This window comes from Meriones unguiculatus, chromosome 19 (assembly GCF_030254825.1).
Source record: "Meriones unguiculatus strain TT.TT164.6M chromosome 19, Bangor_MerUng_6.1, whole genome shotgun sequence".
NCBI lineage: Eukaryota > Metazoa > Chordata > Mammalia > Rodentia > Muridae > Meriones > Meriones unguiculatus.
The window spans coordinates 41315075-41329607 of record NC_083366.1 but is presented as its reverse complement, the minus strand read 5'-3'; the positions used below and the strand labels follow the sequence as shown (position 1 = coordinate 41329607).

At 42.0% G+C, this 14533-nt stretch overlaps 1 protein-coding gene across 3 annotated transcripts in view; it reads right to left on the bottom strand.

The window, feature by feature from the left end:
• The window catches only part of LOC110551070 (cytidine monophosphate-N-acetylneuraminic acid hydroxylase), a 71330-nt gene extending 57008 nt beyond the window's left edge, over positions 1-14322 (bottom strand). For all 3 annotated transcript variants that reach the window (XR_009587623.1, XM_060372419.1, XM_060372420.1), the window contains exon 1: positions 14118-14322. The gene's annotated coding sequence lies outside the window, so the exon portion shown is untranslated. The remainder of the gene's footprint in view (positions 1-14117) is intronic.
• Positions 14323-14533: the final 211 nt, after the last annotated feature.

Genomic DNA, 14533 nt, shown 5'->3' with positions numbered 1-14533 from the left:
GCTTCTTCACTGTGACTCTGGGCATCCCTCAGTTTGTGTCTCCTGGAGACTGCCATGCCCTCCTGGGCACCCATTGCATGGAAGGGCTCTCCATCCCTCCCTCCCCCTGCTCTCTCCTGTCTGCTGGGGTAAGTGTTACCCCAGAGCTGCCTGCTTTGTCTCTGTTGGCTCCCTGGAGCCTCCTATTAAAAGCCTCACTGACATGCTGGGAGGTTCCTCTTGCCTACTGGGCCACCATCACATGAAAGGAGCACCTCTCCTTTATTATTTGGGACATTTTTCTCTGACAAGTCTCTCACATTACACTTAGGGGTGGCCCATATTGAAATTCTTGTCACCAGGATGCTTAGCCTTTTTTTCCCCACTGCCCCCCCCCCCCGCCCAATGTTCTCAGCTCCCTGGTAGAGCTTCCTCACCTGAACCTAGGAGCTGCCTGCTCTGTCTCTGTCCCTCCTGTCAGGTCACTGGAGCCTTCTGTTTAAGTCCCACAGCTCCCCTAAGCCCTTATGAGTCTCTACAATATTGAAATTCTCCCTTGGGTGGAGTTCATATTTTGTGACACTTCCCTCCTTATCTAATCTCTTTTCCTCCCCAGATATTTCATCAAATGGCTCGCTGCAAATGGTTTGGTTTCAGTACAGCCCAAGGGCCAAAACATGACGATTTCAGTTTCTTGCAGAAATCTGCCACTGCACAAACAAATGATCTGAAAATGTGTTATATCTAAACTTCCTCTGTTCTACACTCTCAAATTTTTCTTATCTCTAAGCTTTTTCCCCCTACTCTTGAAAGGCTTTTTTTTTCCTATTTCTTTGCTCTCTGCTCTAAAAAAAAAAAAAAAAAATCTTGTAAGTATAAACTCTTTATCTCAGAGTTGATAAGTTCATTGGCTATGGTTAAAAAAAAAATCTATAAAATCTGTAACAAAAGCTAGCTTAAGACTTGTAACCAAGCAACAGAACAAGAAAATTTGAACACAGGGAACTTCCCAGAGACTCATACCCCAAACAAGGACTATTCATGGAGATAACCTAGAACCCCTGCACAGATGTAGCCCATGGCAGTTCAATGTCCAAGTGGGTTACATAGTAATGGGAAGAGGGACTGCCTCTGACATAATCTGATTGGCCTGCTCTTTAATCACCTCCCCCTGAGGGGGGAGCAGCCTTACCAGGCCACAGCAGAGGACAATGCAGCCACATTTGATGTGAACTGATAGACTAAGATCAGAAAGGAGAGGAGAACCTCCCCTATCAGTGGACTTGGGGAGTGGCATGCATGCAGAAAGGGGAGGGAGGGTGGGATAGGGAGGGGAGGAGGGAGGGGCTTATGGGGGGATACAAAATGAATAAAGTGTAATTAATAAAAAAAAAAGACTTGTAACCAAATGCTAACGGTTTAAGAACAAGTCTCTAGATAGGTAATCTTAATTTGCTATAGCGTATTATGTCTGTGACTCAACTGTTGTTTAGGAAAACAGATCTGTTGCAATGTGTCTGTGTAAAGTAGATTCCAGTCCTGGTTAGGGAAATGGATATTTTAGATAACAAACGTGTGGTTTGTCTCCATCTTGATGGATGACCTCATGAGGATGGGAGCAACTATGTGGCTGGCAGCCATCTTTACTAAGGCTAAAGAGAGCACATGCCATGTGGCTTCACCAGCATCTTGAGTAAGATGGCCGTGTGGTATAAACTAACCCAGGCAGTACCCATAAAACTTCTTAGACCTATGGAGCCCTTTCCTTATCATGGTGTCTCCTTTTAGACTGAGGAGACAACAGTAAGTCTCCAAGATATTTTGGATCGGGATGGTCTTTTATATGATTTTCATCCCGAGAGTACAAATTTTAGATGAAGAAAACAACATGTTTGATAAATAAAGTATAAATTCCTAAGATTTTAAAGTTTTAGTCAGGTTAGCAGAAACTGACTTAGAGATGTATGTCTAACCACTTAATGTCTTTGCTTCTAAAAAAATTTAGATAAATAAAGAAAAAATGTTTAATAAATAAGATTTATAAATCCGTAATGTCTGCTCAGCTTAACAGTAACTGATTTGAAGGTATATGTCTAGTCTCTTAGTCTTTGCTGACTTTGTCAGCTGTTTGGAGAAACTGAGTAGTTACACACACTGTCAACATGCACACTTGGCCTGGAGGCGGGCTCTCTCAGTCCTCTGAGCCTGACCCAGGAGGAAGGCTTTGCTAATTTCCCATAGGTCCGAGACACAACCGTGTCAACATTACACTTTCATTCCAGACTTCCTCTGCTCTTCACATATGCATCCAAGGCTTTCTTGCCTTCCCACAGTCCTGCTTGAATTCCTGCCATGAATTCTATCCAGTAGTGATGGGGTTGAAAGTGTAAGCTGAAATAAACCCTTCCCCCCACTAAGATGATTTTGGTCATGGCATCTTATCACAGCAATAGAAACCCCAAGTAAGATACAAGTTTTTGCCTTAGGAATCTAGAAAAAGAAAAGTAGATTTAAATCAGAAGATTACATGGCCTTGGAAGCAGGGAATCAATATGTAATAATCTGCATACCTAGGCTGGAGATATGGCTTGGTGGGAGAGCGTGTGCCTGGAATGCAAGAGGCCTTGGTTCAGTCCTCAACATCAGAACAGACAAATAATAACCCCATATCTATAAACAAATAGATAAAATGTAGGTGGTCTTCAATTCATGATGGCTTTACAACCCCATCAACCAATTGTGAGCTGAAAATATAAGTCAGATGCACTCAATATACCCAGTTTAGTAAACACCATAGTTTAGCAACACCGTCACGATCCAGGAATGCCACAGCTACCACCTGTTGGCCATATGTACCCCAAGAGAGTTATGAACACAGCCCAAAACACCGTACTAAGAAGGCCGTGTTCCAGTGCAAAAGATCAGGCTCTCCTGCCTATTCGTTGTTTGCCCTAGTGATTATATGGCTGATCGGGAGCTGCAGCTACTGTACAGCAGTTTAAGAATATCAGACGGAATACAGCTAGCCAAGGAAAATATAAAAAATTAAAGTACAGTTTCTGCAGAATGGATACTTCTTCTGCACCATCAAAAGCTAGGGAAAAAAAATCATAAACTGACCAATCTTAAGCCAAGGACCATTTGAACTATCAGAAATTTAAAAAAAGACAACACTACAGACCCCCGTGGCTATTAAAGAAATAATAAAAGGACGCTATGAAATTTTCTGCTTGCCACAATGATGACAGGGTCCATGCCCTGTCTGGGTCTGTGGTCCTTCCGCAGCCACGTCTGTGTCTGTGTCACTACGGAAGGCCATGCTGAGGTCCGTGGTCTGTGCAGCAGCCTGAAGCCATTTTGATGTCCTCAGGCAACGCTGCCACCAGAGGCCATGACGGCGTGAGTAGCCTGAACTGCCACTGTGGTCCTCCTGCAGCCGGGGGCTGTGTTTGTGGTCAGGGCTGCGACCAGAAACCATGCGGAAGTACATGAGCCATGTTCCCACTGACTGTAAAGAGCAAAGAAGGTACTTTTTGGCAGTGGTCTCAAAGACTGCAGGCGCACAGTTGGGAAAGAAGAGCATTGAAGGTTTCTGTGATAACCGCTCCTCCCCAAGGAACAGCCTGAGCAGGAAACCATTGAAGAGAACTCTTAGAAAATGTGATAAGGGTGCTGAAGCGTAGACCTCAAAAACTGATGGCTTCTGGTGGGGGTGCAGGAAGGGGAAGGGAAGGACTCAGTTCTATTTAAGGGCAGGCCACTGGGTGTTTGACCATGTTCTGGTTAGCATATAAATAACACATGCACTGGGTTTTTTTTTTTTTTTTTTTTAACGTGTTTTGGAGGGAGGGAAGGCATAAGGGGGAGCCAGACAAGGAAGGACCTGGAAGTGGGTGTGTTGGGATATATGATGTGCACTTCCCAAAGAATCAATAAAAATTAAAAATATTATGTTGGAAAAAAAAAAGCCTGTTTGCAGATTTACTAAACCAGATAAGACAGCCTACAACACACACACACACACCAAAATAAAAACAATAGCAACAACAGAATGGACCAAATCTAAGGTAGGTAGAAGGAAGAACTCAACGGAGTAGACGTTAATAATGTAGAACAGAAAACAGCAGGAAAGCCAAGCAAATCCATCGTTCCAAAAACGAATTTGACAAATTATCTGGGAAGATTATAAAAATCAGAAATAAAACAGGGTAAATTACCACCATCTCTATGTAGCCAAATGGGTAAAATTCCTTAAGTAACGTAAGTTGCCATATCTGTCTCATAAAGAAACAAATAATCAAAATAAAGCCATTATAGGTAAGCAGATGGAATTAATAACACTAAATCTTCCTCAGCTGCGGCCAAGGTTCTCTGCCCATTGGCGAGTGTTAAATCCACAGTGCGATGAGGCCCTCTCCTCATCTGGGAACTAGCAGGAGCCTAGGTCTCTGAGTTTTCCTGCCTCTACTCCACCCTCACCCTGTAGAACAATGAGGTGAGCAGTCACGGAAGATAGGACCAATAGCCTCGTTAAAGCAGTTTGTGTTAATATCAATGAATAAGTTAATATGTCAGTTAGTAAGTCCATTTATAGCTTTTGTAAAGGCCCTGGCCAACTTCAACATTGGGGGCCTCATCTACAGTTGAGAAGCAGGTTGTTGCTTTCCGGCATTCCAGCGCACTAAAGCCCTGCCAGCAGACAGTCCTGCCCTCTGCACTGTGGCTGTTGCCCCAGCAGAGAAGAAAAAAGTAGAAGCAAAAAAAAAAAGGAGAATCTGAGGAGTATGATGATGACATGGGATTTGACCTTTTTGACTAAACCTCTTTGGTTGACATGTTCAATAAAAAGCCAAGAATGTAGATAAGCAACACCTAAATGGTTCTCTATCTGGGTGTATGGCTCAACTGTAAAGTGTATGTCTACAGCATGCAAGATCCAGAACAAAATAAAATAAACTTCATTCCAGCAGTGAAACCCAAGCCCAGATGGCCTCACTGATTAATTCTAGCAAACATTTACAGAAGTGTTAATAGCAATCTTTCTCACACCCTTCCAGACCGAATGAGATTTATCCCGACCCCAAAAAAGCTTTATTTAACATCTGAAAATCAATTAGTGGATCAGCAAAATTGCACAGTACGTAAAGGTGCTTGCCAGGGATCTGAGTTTGATCGCTGACGTCCTCATGGTAAAAGGAGAGAACCAACTCCCACAAGTTGTCCTCTGACCTCTACATGTGTGCCATGACATACATGTGCCCACACTCATGCACTCACAAAAATCAAATGTAACAGTTTCTTAAAATTAAATTCAGATAACATATTAATATTGTAAAAGATAATCACGTGACAAGCACAAAAGCTGTAGAAAGACTGAAGGAAAAAATCCTCTCATCCTTAAAAAAAGTGTTACAAACTCATAGTGGAAAGAAGCTCCCACAACCCGACTATAGCACTCTATCAACAGCCCATTTGTAACATTAATATCAAAAGAGGAAATGCTTTATCCCCCAACACTGGGGGAAAAAAATGGTGATGTCTCTTCTTCCCGCATCCGTTCATCATTTTAGTGGAAGTTCTAGTCAGAAAACTTGGGCTGAAAAAAATTAAAGTATCCAAATCAGAAGATTTGGAGAGACTTGTAAGACTTACAAGATTTGTGAGACTCTTTGCAGACAGCATGAGTGTCACAAAACAAAAACAAAAACAAACCTCCTAAAGCTAACATTCATAAAAGATGAAAAAAAAGAGTAAAGGGTGGGGAAGATGGGTTAACATTTAAAAGCAGTTGTTCCTCTTGCAAAGGACTGGAGTTTGGATGCCAGGACCCCAGCTGAGTGGCTTACAATTCTCCTGCAACTCCAGCTCTTGGGAATCCAACACCCTCTTCTGGCCTCTGTGGGCACCTACGTACATGTGGTATATACACAGAAACACACAAATAAAAATAAATCTAAAAAAAAAACAAAACATTTAAACAGATGTAAATTTCATGAAGAGGCCATTATAATGCAGTGTTTAGAGAAAGTAAAGGCCTAAGTAAAGAGAGAAAGATACCCTATACTCATGGACTCAAAGACTTGAGGTCAGCTCTCCTCGCCACATTTATCTACAGGTTCAATGCAATTCTTATCCAAATCCGGGAAACTGGCAAAAAAAAAAAAAAAAAAAAAAAACTCAAAGTCGTCTAAACAATAATCTGGAGAAAAATGACAGTTTTTCTGCTGCAAGAATCATGTGTCAACTTCAAAACCTATGAAACTACAAAGCCAGCGATGAAGGTACAAGCACACGTGGATGAAGTAGACATCAGCGTCCAGAAGTAGACGCGTGAGTATCGTTCCCTTCACTTCCAACAGAAGTTTCCAAGGACGATGAATAGTCCTGTCAGCCACTGGTACTGGGACAACTAAGCAGACAGGAGCAACAGATGAATTGCATCTCCACCCCAAATGACACACAAAAATAAACTTAATACTAATCACAAACAAAAAGTAACAGATTAAAGTATATACAAAGTATTCAGAGAAAAATGGTAGGAGTTCGTTTTAAGGATTTCCAATTGGCGAATGTCATGACTATTCAATGACCACACTTGACTGAATTCCTTAGGCTCCTGCTTTAATAGGCCTGCAGAAGAGCAGGCCCTTCCCATCTTGACACTATCTAGAGACTTTGTGATGCTGCCTTTTAGCTGCTGTTGTGGGATCAACCCAAATATTCATTAATGGATGAGCAGAATAAGAAAGTGTGGTGCACATACACACAGTAGAATATTAGCTCCTTAAAAAGAATAAAGTTCTGTCATTAGCTTGATGAGTTTGGAGAGCACTGTGCTAAGTGAAATGAGCTATCACCAAAGCACAGATGCTGCATGATCTCTCCTGTGTGTAGAGCTAAGAATGTTGGCATCATAGAAATATAGAACAGAGGAGTGTCTGGCAGAGGCTGAAAGTGTTAAGGAAAGGGGGTAACAGAGAGGTTGGGTAATGGGCACAATGTTTTAGTCAAATGGAAGACAAGTGGCCTAGGGTTCTACCACACAGGAGGATGACTGTTAACAACAGCATGCATACTTCGAAATAGTTCGAAGGTTCGAATGCATGCACAACAAAGAAATAATAAATATCGATGGATAAAATAACTAGCCCAACTTGATCATGTTACGTACACGCAAAGAAATATGTACCATTACTCTGTAGTGAATGGTTAAAAATAAAATAACTTAAAAAAAAGGAAAGAATTAGACTTGAGAGTCAGAAAGAAATTCAGCCAGAAGATGATCAAAAAAGACCTTTGCTGATAGAAAAACAGCACATACCAAAGGATGCAGGCAACCCAAAGAAGACCGTGAAATGACTCTCTTTCGATAATCTCTTGTAAGATAAGAAGTTTGCATTGTCCTGGGGACCAAGTAAGAGGAGAGAAAGAGAATGGGAAGGGGAGGAAGGGAGGAAAAGAAGGAGGGTAGGAGAGAGGGAAGCAGGTAGCAGTCAGGCAGAAAGGCAGGCAGACAGATAAGCAGGCAGACAGGTAGGTAGGCAGAGAGGGAGGGAGGCAGACAGAAAGCAGCAGCGAATGAAATGGCTCAGACAGGTAAAGCATGTGCTGCACAACCCTGAAAACCCAGGTTCCAGCCACAGAACCCACACAACAGTGGAGGGAGAGAATCTACTTCACAGAGTGGTTCTCTGACCTCCACAAACCCACTGGGACACACGTCTCTTCCCATCACACACATATGTAACAATAATCAAAGAAGAAAAAAAACAATGAAAGCAGCCATTCCTTCATTATTTTTTTGTATACAGATATTTTATGGCAAAATGGTATGTACCTCAGAAGGCATTGCCTCACTAACTAGAATCCCATTCAGTTGTTAATAAGCTGGCTCTATAATTACACTGTAAGACTATGTCTCCACGGTGAGAACACGCAGGCTTGCATGCGCTCATTTATTTTGTTGGGCTTGTAGAGCAAGAGTGGACATGGTCCACAATGTAAGTCTGCCCTTCTGGGATCCTAGTAGAACTATACTAAGAGATAAGACAATTGTCTCTCTCTGAGTTTCTCTTAAGCTATCTATAGAATGTTGTGTTTTCTCTACCACATAACCCATTTAGAGTGTCCATTATTCTCAGCCACAGTTCTTTGCTCTCATTATTTGTTGCAGTAGATCTAGTTTGCTCAGTGTCTCTTCCTCAGACCACTCCTATTCATAGGGGGTGAGGTTACAGAGATGCGGAAACCACTAAGCTATTTTTACCACCAAGCAATACCTGAGTTATTTAACTCTAGTTAATAATAGAGTTAGTGAGTACTAAACTCTAATACTGACAGATGGGATGGTGGCAACATCAGCCACTTAAGAATTTTGACAGAAGGTTTAAAAATACAGTTACAGATTCTTGCTTTGGAACCATTCCTACAGACAAGACTTGGTCGTACGTCCACTGTGTCAGGTATAGAAGATTGGAGAGAAGGAAGGGAGGAGAGAGGAAGAAGGAAAGGAGAAAGAAAGGAGGGGGGACGAGGAAAATCTGTTATTTGTCACATAAATAGTCTACTCCAGACCCTTATTCCCAGGTCTACCAGGGCACAGAAGAACAACTAGTGGAAATACCTGGCCAGTCCCTCCCATGCCAGGACCCATCAGGCCTCTAACTATGTCAACGTTTTGCCTGATCATCCCCCCTGTTAAGTCTAACATACCGAGTCTAAGGCATTATCAAAAAGAAGTGCACAGTATTTTCCTGCACCCATGGGGAAGTTTTTATTTTTTCCTGCAGTACTATTGAGAGCAGGTCACTCTCTCTCTCTCTCTCTCTCTCTCTCTCTCTCTCTCTGTCTCTAGATCATTGAGCACCACTATTTTAAGATAAGCATGCTGGAGCAAGTTGCTTCATCTAGTTTATTTCGGGGTGGCGTATCCACTCCCCAATGGATTTCACACATTTCTTGTGCGCTCCCTTTAGCAATTAGTTCACCGAGTTCTGAAGGGTCCCGTGGTGTGTCGATCGGCCAGACAACTTCCTAACAGGTATCTTGCAAACACTTCATCGACTACAGTTACCTCTCCGGTGGCGTTCACACTCTCCAACATTTGTCTCAGCAGATTTTCACCTGGTTGACTCTGGGCTGCAAACTAAAATCTGGACTTGTTGGAAGCTGACATGACTGCTCCCTGTCTCTTCAATTGGATCAACTAATCAGAGACTGTTAAGGACTGCCTCATTGACCAGCCTTTGACTGGCTCCTAGTAATCTATACCCATGTACTCTCCCCAACTTTTGACCAGAATTTCAGCCTCTTTCAAACTGAGATATCAACTATCCAATCATCAGCATAAAGAAATTCCAAAAGACGGATCATCGGCCCATTGTCCCATTCTACAGGCTGAAATGTTGAGTCAAAAGAAAAAAAAATTTTTTTCTTAAGATAAAATTCTCACTCTGCAGCTGCTTCATGATTGAAGCAGTTACAAGGAGAAGGGGGAAATGAAAGGGTTAGACTAACTTTGTAATCTATATGTCTTCTAAAGCCTATAGTTTTGAGTTTTAGGTCCAGGTTAAGCTAAAGCCTCTTAATACCTTTCCAGAGAGTGAAGGAATGTGACCCTATCTGTGAGGACAGATATAAAAAAAGGGCAAACAAACAATGACCTTCACACAACAAAAGAAGGACCAGACCCTTGTCCTTGAGATAGCGTTTCTTAGCAACAAACCTAGACTTCTTCTGAGTAGCTTTTGACCTCCAGCCAAAAGCCTGTAGCCCCTAATAAGACTAACCAATTATCTTACTTTATAACTTCCTCATCCAATCCTAAATTGCCAAAACTACAACTTCAAATTTCCCACAATTTTTCTTTTAAAAACCTAAAGGCCTTTGTCTCCCGGTGCCACTCTTTACTGACCGGCAGGGGTGACCCCATTGTACAATGGTTAATAAACCTCTTGCTTTTGCAACGAGTCTTGGTCTGGGGGAGTTTCTGGGAAGGGCGCGATTAAACTCCTGAGCTGGGAGACCCCAGGTCTTACCCAACCACTAAATTCAGCTTGCTTTTTCAGTTGTGTCCCAACCACAGGCAGGCTACATAACCGTCTTCCAATGACTATTGTGTTAAATCCCTGCTTCCCACCCGCTGTTGCAATAACATTTCCTGTTGCCATCTGTCCGTGTTTACCCTGAGTTTCGGACTGCCAAGAGAGCACATCTGATGTGCAGCATGTGGGAAGTCAAAGGTGACAGAGCTCAATGCCCAGGGCCACAACGAACATGGCAGGGCTGGCACCGGGGCAGTCAGGCTGCCCGCAATGCCCGCGTGCTCCTTGCCACCCACAGAGACAGCAACAGGATCACAGGGGCGCTGAGGGGCACTTAGCTACGCCACTGACAGTGATGCTGGCATGTAATTGACCATTTTAATTGACCATTTTAAAAACTAACTGCACAAGATATCTTGGTGGCACGCACCTTTAACCCCAGTACCAGGAGGCTAAGACCAGAGGATCTCTACGAGTTGGAGCCTCGTCTCTATTGTAAGTTCTAGGCCAGCCAAAGCTACATAGTGAGATCTTGTCTCCAAATTAATTAATAATGAATTCATTAAAATAAAACTAACTGCAAAGGAAAGTTTTGTTTATAAGGCCATTCCTCCATCTATGGACTTACTGAAGTCTGCAAGCCATGCTCTGCCTTTTGATTGTTTTGCCACACTGGGTATTTAAGGCCTTCTCAATGATATTTACATTAAGCTCTGATGTTTTAGACGTAAATAATTATTATTTCCTTTTACCAAAAAGTCGTACGTTTTAGAGAATAAATTTGTTATTAAAGATTGATTGCCTAGGTCCCGAAGGAAGCATCAGATCACCAGTCCAACTTTCTGAAAATTAGCAAGTGATGATTCTAAATGAAGCTATGAAATCTCAGGGCTTTGTCTATTTTTATGTAGGTGTACACATATGTATCATATATCGTACCTGTCTGTGTGCTTATGACTAAATATTGTTTACATAGTTCCAAATTAGCTTATAGATAATTCCGCACTCAGTAATTAAAGTGTACAATCAGACCAAATGCCTTTTAATTCACACGACTTAAGTGTATATATATATATATATATATAAACTTTATATATATATAATTTTCTACTTTATTTGTATTTGTATATTTTATATACCTTTTTATTTTTGTTTTTGTTTCTGAGACAGGATCTCTCTAGGTGTCACTGGCTGTTCCTGGAACTCCCTGTATGGAGCAGGCTGGCCTTGAATTTGGAGAGTCTCCTGCCTGGGATCTAGGGTATGTGTTAGATATGTTATTTGTCACATAAATAGTCTATTCCAGACCCTTATTTCCAGGTCTACCAGGGCACAGAAGAACAACTAGTGGAAATACCTGGCCAGTCCCTCCCATGCCAGGACCCATCAGGCCTCTAACTATGTCAACGTTTTGCCTGATCATTCCCCTGGTTAAATCTAACATACTGATATGACAAGTAGCACCCTTGGGCATAGTTTTAAAAAATATGCTAAGTTAAATTTGTTAGTGAGAGGAAAGTAAAGAATTTTTTCAAATTGATAACTAGGGAGACAATTCAAAAGTTAGTTAGATGTGATTCCTGCTCTTGCGGAGGACCTGAGTTTGGCTCCCAACACTCACCTCTGGCAGCTTGCAATGGCCTGTAACTTTGGGCGATTGCATACCCTGTTCTGGCCTCTATGGGCACCTACTAGTCCATGTTCCCAGCCCCCAGCCCTGTCACACTGTCAGATTAAAGTCAAAGGGATAACCATGGTGAAAAATACCTTAGGGAGCTTAGGAGAAGCTTCAGAAAACAAACAAAACAAAAAAACAAAAAAACAACAAAAAAAAAAAAAACCAGCAGATGACCTCAGATGCATTTTCTTCCCTAGATTCTTGTGTTCCTGGGTATAATTTCATGCCTCCTGTGACAAACTTTTACATTCAACGTATAAGACACATTCGCTCTTGTTGGCTGTCAGATCATAGCTATAGAACCCAGTCTGGTCAGTGGACTCTGAATCTGAGCATGTCCTTCTGCCTTGCTCTCCTGCTTTCTCAGTTATAGTCTATAACATGTGCCAGGCAACTGTGTTTAAATTGGTCTGTCCTGAGACAGTTCTGGGAAAGGGCTACTCTGCTAAGATTGACTATGTGCTTTCTGGCACTCGTTTACATGTTTTTCTGAACTCAACCTTCTTTTGATTATTGTTTTGTTTTCTTTGTCTCATTCCTGTATAAAAGCACACTGAAGCTGGAGTAAGGCTGTCTACAGATTTAGACTGTGGTCTGCCCCATTTTGGGGGGTTCTCGGGTCCCAGGTCTCACTGACACCGACCAGCACAGGTTGGCAAAAGTCAACACCACACCTCTAATTTTCCTCATTGATGACAACGATCTTGCCTAGGTTAGCTGTCAATCCGAATCCTTTTTATCTCTTCCATGCTTAACACTGAAACAGCCAGTGTTCTCTGCTTCAAGTACAGCAAATTCTGAGGGCTTCTACGGGCAAGAAAATAAAGTCTTGACTGTATGTGCTGGCCATCTTGGGAGGCTTAGAAGTAAGTGTAAAGAGTAGATAAATTAAGTAAATTTAATTTAATTAAGCATCTCCTATGGTAGAGCTAGTTGTTGATATACGGCAAACAGTTCAGAATTGCTTTCTGCTCCAGAGGTCACTATAAATTGTAGCTTCTAAGATCTTCACTAACATGAACAATCACATACGTAAAGAATACAAGCACGTTTAAGTATGGTTTTAACAAGGAAAATACAGAACAGAAAACGGGCCATTTTGTTTTATTTTAAAGAGAGTGATTTGTCTAAATTGAAGATTTTATCCAACGTTGTTGCACAGCGTAAAGGACAGCCTCACAGCTAGGCAGGAGGGAAGCATACACCTCTGTCCCGTTCTTTTTCACCACTTTACTTTAGCACAAACTCTTGCCTGTCCCATGGACCTCATGCATGCTGTCTTAGTTTGCTCTGTTGCTGTGCTAAGTACTGTGACCAAGAGCAGCCTGGCAGTAGAGATGTTTATTTCAGCTTACAGTTGTTAGTGCATCATTCAGGGGGGTCAGGGCAGGGGTGGGAACCTGGAGGCAGGAGCTGATGCAGAGGCCATGGAGGAATGCTTGCTCCTTACGGCTTGCTCAGCTTGGTTTCTTATGGAACCCAGGACCACCTGCCTGCGTGTGACACTACCCATAGTGGGGCGGGCACCCCCGCATCCATCATTAATGAAGAAAAAGCACCACAGCCTTGCTCACAGGCCAATCTGATAGAGTCGTTTTCTCCAACTAGTGTTCCCTCTTCCCAAACAATCTTGTCTTGTTTCAAGTTACCAAAATAATAGTAATAACAATAATAATAGCCAACACAATTTGTTTCCTGAAAGGCCTGGTAGCACACATTCATAATCCCAGCACTCAGAAGGCACAAGTAGAAAGTTTGAGAGTTCAAGGCCAGCCTGAGACACTGTACATAAAATTTTTTAAAAAATAATAAGAATTGTAAAAAAAAATAAAAGAAGCCAGTTAGTGATAGAGAATGCATTTTTGCTAAGAGAATTAAAAAGAGGAGATAAAGGTTTCTTTTTTGCGAGGTGGTAAGTGCTGAACTAGGGCTTTTTGCACACTCGGCAAGTGCTCTGCCTGCCTTCTTTTTTACAGGTGATTTTGAGAAAGGAGCTCAGAAAGTTGCCCAAGCTTTCCCGGAACTAGTGATCTTCTTGTCACAGCCTCCTGAGTCTGGGAGGGAAGGACTGCACCACCATGCCCAGCTAGAGAAAGAAAATTTCTGTGTGACTTCCATACGATAGAACAAGATTTTATCCTCACATAAAATTGCTGACATGGACGAGGGTAGGGGCTACAGCTGGGATTCAGAGTGAATAAATAGTAATAAATAAATAAATAGATAAAATTATGTTAAAATAAATTTTTTTTAAAAAATTACTGAAATGGGTTAGGACAGAACTATAAGATGGGGCAAATGGAAGGAAGGGCTCTAAAGGATTGAATTAGACGGTTCTGAGGAGCTACTTTGCGTCTCAGGGTGCTTCTGGTTTCTACAGAAGACTTTCAAACACTGCTGTGGATTCTGATACTCACCTTTCACGGCTGGTGGAGATGCTCCTTCAGGCTGTTAACAGCAGAAAGGTGGCTGAAGAGGATTTTTAAAAAAAATGAGAAAGTAAGTAGTCTTGCTGAAAGTCACCCTGCAGTCTCTTAAGGGAACTTAGAAGGTAGAAGCTGCTTTAGGCATGACTGGATTCATCGTACCATACAAAGAGGGCATAAAACCCCGAAGAGTGTGTGTGGTGTGTGTGTGTGTGTGTGTGTGTGTGTGTGTGTATGTGCGGTGTGTGTGTGTTAAAGTAGAAAGGGGATCATAAGAGGGAAGGAAGAGATCTCAAGGGAGGAAGGAAGTGAGAGAACCATAAGTTCAACTTTGCTCCTAGCTTCTTAAATTGTACAAAAAGTGCAACATCTATTGGAGTGTATTGAGAAACACATGATCGGAAAGC